This window comes from Loxodonta africana, chromosome 3 (assembly GCF_030014295.1).
Source record: "Loxodonta africana isolate mLoxAfr1 chromosome 3, mLoxAfr1.hap2, whole genome shotgun sequence".
Lineage (NCBI taxonomy): Eukaryota > Metazoa > Chordata > Mammalia > Proboscidea > Elephantidae > Loxodonta > Loxodonta africana.
Genome location: NC_087344.1, coordinates 211,399,406 through 211,406,214, shown reverse-complemented (window position 1 = coordinate 211,406,214; position 6,809 = coordinate 211,399,406).

The following is a 6,809-nucleotide window of genomic DNA, read 5'->3' as shown; positions in this document are numbered from 1 at the left end:
GATCTAAGCCTCTCCAAAAGACTGACTCGAAAAAGGAAGCAAGGCTAGGGCTTATGTGGGTTCGGTGGAGACAACAGAATAATGAGTATTTAGTGGGCTTCTTTCCAGGGGCGGGTACTTCTCAAAATGGCCGTGTATACTAATTAGGTTGCACGCACATCTGGAATCCAAGATGGAGCCTGCTGATATTCAAGATGGAGTCCTCTCAGCATGCCTTGGCATCACTTATTATGGGATATAGTGCAAGTGCACTTGATCTTCGGCACTATATCGCCATCTTCGGAGGGCTAAAGAAGCTTAAACAGCGGTCACACTGTTCTGCACATACGGAGCCTGCAAAGGAGAAGGGGACTAGAAAAACATTAAGGTCGTTTCAACCTTATCTCATGTTGACAGGGTGGGTTCCTGTTTACCCAACTTCTAGATGGTAATCTTTGAACACCTCTTTTATTCAGCTGCCAGCACAGTTAACCCTGTCTCACTATCTTCGAGGGCCCTCAAATTTACTGTGCGTAACACGTACCCAAGAGAGAAGCTTGTTCACATGCAGATTCCTGGGCCCTACCCAGATAATCAGGAGCCCTGGTGGCACAAGGGTTAAGGGTCACATATGAGGGATGGCAAAAATGTGAGCTGGAGGGGCCTGGGTCCCTGAGGGCTTCATGGAAGAGAGCCATCGTCAAGTCCTAGACCCCTACTCCTGGACATTAATGATAAGACACTAAAACTCCATGTGGTTGGAGCCACTGTTATTTTGGGTCTCTGTTACTCACAGCCAAACCTAACTGTAAATGATAAAGCCATAATAGGGATTCTTTTCTTCATCTAAATATCAGCCCAGACACCTTTGTGAACTTCAGACTCACGTACCCAACTGCTAACTTGGCATCTCCATTTAGATGTCTAATAGGCATCTGTTATGGATTGAATTGTGCCCTCCCAAAATATGTGTTGTAAATCCTGATCCCTATACCTGTGGGTAAAATCCCATTTGGAAACGGATTTTCTTTGTTATGTTAATGTGACCCTATTAGTGTAGAAAACCAAAAGCAAACCCTTTGCCATCAGTTGATTCCGACTCATAGCAACCCTACAGGACAAAGTAGAACTGCCCCATACGGTTTCCAAGGAGCACCTGGTGGATTCCAACTGCCGACCCTTTGGTTAGCAGCCGTGGCACTTAACTACTATACCACCAGGGTTTCCCCGCCTAGGATATAGTTACTGTAAGTGACCAGTTTGCCTATGGAACTTACCTTTTGAGAACATAAAATCTTTCTCATCACTCTGTATTAAGATGAATATAAATTAAATTGTAATCCAGCTTATGTAAATTTTTTTCTTTTTTTTGCATTTTTAAATACCTTGCCTCCCAGCTTCTTCTCAAAGTAAAATAAATGCAGTCTTTTTGCATTTCTTCCCTTTGGTTTAATCCCTACAAACTGGCTACATTAATATGTAATTTTCTCAAATGAAATGGAATGCTACATCACCTCATGAAGAAGAAAAGTAGGCATATTTTATAGGGTGTACATGGTTCTTTGTTCTATGTGCCTACCTGTCTGCCTGCTTACCTGAGTGTCTGCTTGTCTGTCTTGTGCTAGTCAACAGCTAGGCAGCTATTTTCATCTGCGTAACTCGCTCCCCCCTCTCTTGGCTACATGGAAGGGAGAATCCCAGGCCAAGACAGTCAATGCTTAAGCTTCCCAGCAATCTATGACCTGGTAGGAAAATGTGAACCGTGCCCATCTGATTCCCTCTGCCTGGGATTCAGACTGAAAGCAAAGTGAGACTTTGCCAGTTAGCAATGGGAATTGCAGCTGAGAGCCCAGGAGAGACCAACCACAAAGGCATGTAATCACTGCAGGGAGCCGAGGAAGCTGGGTGGTGGTCAGAAGGAAGAGGCAAACACACCATGTACAGCAGAATGCTGTCAGTGGGTGAAGGCCGGAATAAAGAGCTCCAGACTCTGGTCCAGCACGTCCCCCAGAACAGTCCCTATAAGACTAGTATACTGTAGAGCCTTGTCCTGGAGTCCAGACATTGGTTCCCCCCCTCCCCATTGCTCCATCTGTATCTAGTTTATTACAGTTAGACTGTGGGGGAGGGAGGCCTCTTTTTTTTTTTGCAAGTACAAGAGCTTTTTCTAAAATCCCTATCTTGAGTCCTTGGCTCAAAACTATCATGATGGCAGCTCACTGGCTCATGCGTAGCTTTGGGAAGATCCAAAAAAAAAAGAAAAAAAAAATCATTGCCATCAAGTTGATTCCAACTTATAGCAACCCTATAGGACAGAGTAAAACTGCCCCATAGGGTTGCCAAGGAGCGCCTGGTGAATTTGAACTGCAGGCCTTTCGGTTAGCAGCTGTAGCTCACTGTAGCTCTTAACCACTGAGCCACTAGGATTTCAGTTTCACATGTGGCTCTGAAATTGTGCACTACAGATTAGTAAGTAAGCACAAGTGAGCTCGTGCGTACTTTGTTTATTGTATAATCCGTCCCTGCAGCATGCTGCTCCAAATGCTAACCTGTTACCCTTCAAGTTGATTCAGACTCATAGAGACCCTGTAGGACAGAACAGAACTGCCCCAAAGGTTTCCAAGGCTGTAAATCTTTTTGGAAGGAGGCTGCCACATCTTTCTCCCATGGAGTGGCTGGTGAGTTCGAGCGGCCGACCTTGCAGTTAGCAGCCGAGTGCTTTAACCACTGTGCCACCAGAGCTCCTAGCCTCCAAAGGCTAGAACTAGGATTAGACAGAAGTTATAAGTCGCTAAGTTTTAGCTCAGTGCCATGCCTAGAGTTGCCCAACAATGGAAAGTTCCTTTTTAAGGTGGGGAGCAAACAACCCCCGGAGGTATTCAAATAGAGCTAGTGGACCAACCCCGTGGGTCCCCAGGAAGATGGGAGTTTGGACTACAGGATCTCAGATAGCATCTTCAGCACTATGCACAATGACCCTATTTACAATGAAATCCATTACCCTCCCTAAGACCACAGAAAGCAGTCGAAGATTAAGCAGACCATAAAACAGATATTCCCTCTCATCTCTAGGTGACTTCAAGCGGTCCAGCGAGAAACGGCTCAGAAAATGCCCGGATCCATGTCTCATCCCCATCTGTCCCTGGGCTGACAAGACCATGTCTCCCTGCAGTGGAGTGGTGTAGGGGCCCCCTCACTAAGCTTACAGTCTCAGGGAGATGTTCCCTGTCACGTTTAAGCAAATGGAAAGTTCTGGAAAGGAGCTTTTTTTTTTTTTTAAGCCTAGAGGGTGTTCTGGTTGGTGCCAGACATTTTTCCAAGAAAAAATAAATTAAATCAACTAACTCCCACTGGGAAAGTACAAAGGAGCAGGTACACTGGCTCCAAGAGGTCCCCCAGTAGTTTAGTGCTGTCCCTCACTGGCGTGCATCCAGGCATATGCGCCTCTGCAGTCCTGCCAGAAGAAATAAGCAGAAGTCATCCTCTGTGGTCCTCTTCCCTCATGATTGCCTCCCTGGTCCACATGCCTCATAACAAATTGGCAAAGGACAGGGGCGGTAGAGAGGAATGGCAGCATGTCTCCATACACGTCTTGACACACAAGTGAGGAAACAGGGCAGCAGAAAGCAGTTTGAGAAGTCTGCCAGTCAGGCCTGGTAAGCAGGTGAGGAACAGGTAGCCTGTCACTGCCACTGATGGCAGGAATCATTCAACTCACCAAGCGGGCCTCATTGCAAAGGCTCTTTTCTGCCATTTTCATATTCTGCCCTCACCCAGGACAAAGACTCAATACCAGACCCAGTGAGACAAGACACTCTAAATGAAAGTAGTGAAAGGAAATTTCAAGTTGTCCCCACTCAGAGTCTCTGGTTTCTCTAAAAAAGCAGAACTGTTCTGAAGAACGATTTGTTTTGCTATCAAACCCATAGGGTCTACTGTGAAGTACAGAAGGATGCCCTGTGGGGAATCAGACATCCGTGAATGACGGCTGGGCGCTCAGTCCAGCCCCCGTGCCAGGTGCGATCCAGGCATCCACCTAAGTCCCCACTGTAGCATCTGGTCCGGCAGCATTTTCCAGGGCTCGCCTCACCTGGCCCTCTTTGCTCTCCAACGCACAGCCTCCACTGCAGAGCTGTGCATTCCGGCTGCTTTCCGCTGCAAACAGAGCCTGCCGTTGAGCCATTTTCCTCAGCACTGCACACAGCTTCTGCTGCCGGCATGAGTCACCATGCGACACCCCCTCTCCTCTGTACTTAAAATACTCCAGGGCTGGTGGAACAGAGCCCCACTGTGCATGACCAGCATGTGTGTGAATGTGGGCTTGGCCACACAGCCTTCGGAGCCCTCTGCAGCAGACCGCGTTGTGTCTGGCCCACGGGCTCTGTTTCACAGCTGCCTGCCAAGTTCACCCTCTTTTTTGCAGGCAGGTGAAACTCCATTTTAGCCTCTCTGATCTCCAGCAGAGGTACCGGACTGCTGGAGGTTGACTTGTTTTGCCTTTTCTCTCAGCCTGGCTTTTGTCCCGCCATCTTGCTGCAAACAGGACTGCCCTGTCCTGTTTTCACCTGCGGATCCCTGTCCTTGCCCCAGGGGAGACTCAGCTTCAATCACAATAGCAGCCAGCTGTTTCCGGAGTTGGAACCTGTCATCGTCACCTGGACGGAGATCCCTGCCTTCTGCCACTCCTGCTCTCTGCCTTTTCTCTGTCCGCCCCCACACAGAGCACCAGCCTTGGGCAGAACCAATCACAGGACTCCAGAACCATCCCTCCCCTAGTCTGCGTAGAAAAAAGGATGAAAAAATGGTTCTTTGCCTTGAGCCTCTAAGCTGAGCTGAAGAATTTCTTCCTCCTTCTTTCTGCAGGGAAACACTGGACCTCCGCAGGCATGTACCGAGCAGGCTTCTTAGTTCCCCACGGTCCCCACCTCCCCCTACACCCAGCCACACACTCCACCTCCCAGCCTCTCCCCTCCCTCTGGGGAACCACACGCCTTCCGCTTTCAACCTGCTGCTATGTACCCTTCACAGAAAGGGCCTCAGGACAAAAGCCCAGCCCAGCACAGCTCAAAGGGACATGGTGTGCTTGAGTTATTCATTACTAGAGTTAGAGGAGGTCACAGAGCAGGAAGCACTCTGGAAACCAAAGGGAAAGGTGACAGAGAGGGTGGGGACTTGGTCAGGGCCACCTTCTAGGGGCCACTGGGAAGGGGGTGGGTATCAAAGTGGGAAGGTGGCAAAGTCATAGCAACAGCCCCAAGGTTAGACAAGGTCAAATGGAAACAGCTAACTATAATTAAGCTAGCTACTTCACAGCTCTTGCTATGCACTAGAAATCCTGCTTGGCACCTTCCCCGTCTCCTCATTTCATCCTCCAAACACTGTGTTACTCCAGTTTCACACAGCTGGGGGAACAGACCTGCAGAGAACAAGGGACTTGCCCAAGGTCTCAAAGCTAGTAAGTGGTGACCCTGGAAGTGCAAGTACAAGTGACATCCTCTTAACCATATGGCTGTCTGTGGCCAGGTGGTTATGGGTGAAAATAGTCTACGTGATGGTGGTGGGGCAGGTAGAATTTGAGATGAGCCATTGAGAGAAATCTGGGTCTCATGAGGGCTGAGATGTTCTCCAGCAGCTGCACCAGGTTTTGGTGGAAACATGGAGGTTTCTAGGAAGCCTGGGGTGGGGACGGGGCAGTTGGTCTAGAATGAGGGGCTGCATTGGCTGTGCAGGCATGACTCTTAGGCCCTCGTCAGAGCCTGGGAAGGGTTTACACGCAGCAGAGGGAGAATGAGCAAAGCATGGGAGCTAAAATTTGAGAAGGCAGTATCCCAAGGAGGAAGACTAGGTCAAGGACAATGGAAGCCTATCCTTGGCAGACAGAACCAGACGGCTTAGCATTTGCAACGGCCCTGGAGAGCTGAGACAGGACACTTCTTTAAGAGAAAAGGGGGTTCTAAAGCCATGTGGTTCTCCCTACATGGTGTTTCTACACGCTTCTCCTGGAAGAGGAAAAGACAGACAGAGATAAGGGAAAGAGGGAGAGGAGAAAATTATGGAGTGGGATACGGCCGCTATGAGCGGGAATCTGCCTGGACCCAATGGGTTTTTTGTGTTTTGGGGGTGGGTGCAAGGAGGAGCACCTTACCTTCCCTCCAACTCCCTCCTCCCTTCCCACGCTACCTCCCCACCCTACTCATCCCTTCTTGCTGATTCTGTCCCACAGGCTTTCCTTCCTTTTATGTAGTGTCCTTCCCAGTGACCTGTCCTGCTGGAAATTCCTCCATGAGGAAACCTGTGCTGACGGGAGCAGGGGCATCAAATCTGCAGGTGTGGCCTCTGCCTGCAGGTCTCCTACCACTGACTCGGGCTCTTCCAACATAAACAGGGCAGAGGCTAAGCAGGGGTGGCTTTGGTTCTCTGCACTGGGTTCTCACCATGCACATGACAGGGTCCTGCAGCTTTGCCCACGTCTGGCCTGGCCCTTGAGAAGGGTTGGTGGGAGAGAGCTCATTCTTTAGCAGTGCAAGGTTGACCTTGGGCCTGCAGCTTAACCTTGGGGACAGAGGTGTGGCCTGGAGTAACAACCGTCCTGTACAGGCTAATTCCTAGATATGGGGCTGGGAAATCCCCTTTTCCCAGGAAGGGTCACCTTGCCCCTTCTGTGGTGACTGCAGAGGAACCCCTCGTTTTCTGCTGTGTCATTGCTCCGACCGGCTTGTGTGAAGCCGCTCAGGGGCTCGCTGCAGGGGGATGAAACCAAGCAGTCTGGTTTATCAGCAACAACGGATAAAGGATGGAAAAGGGGACTGCGTGACTACGACGGCCGTGGG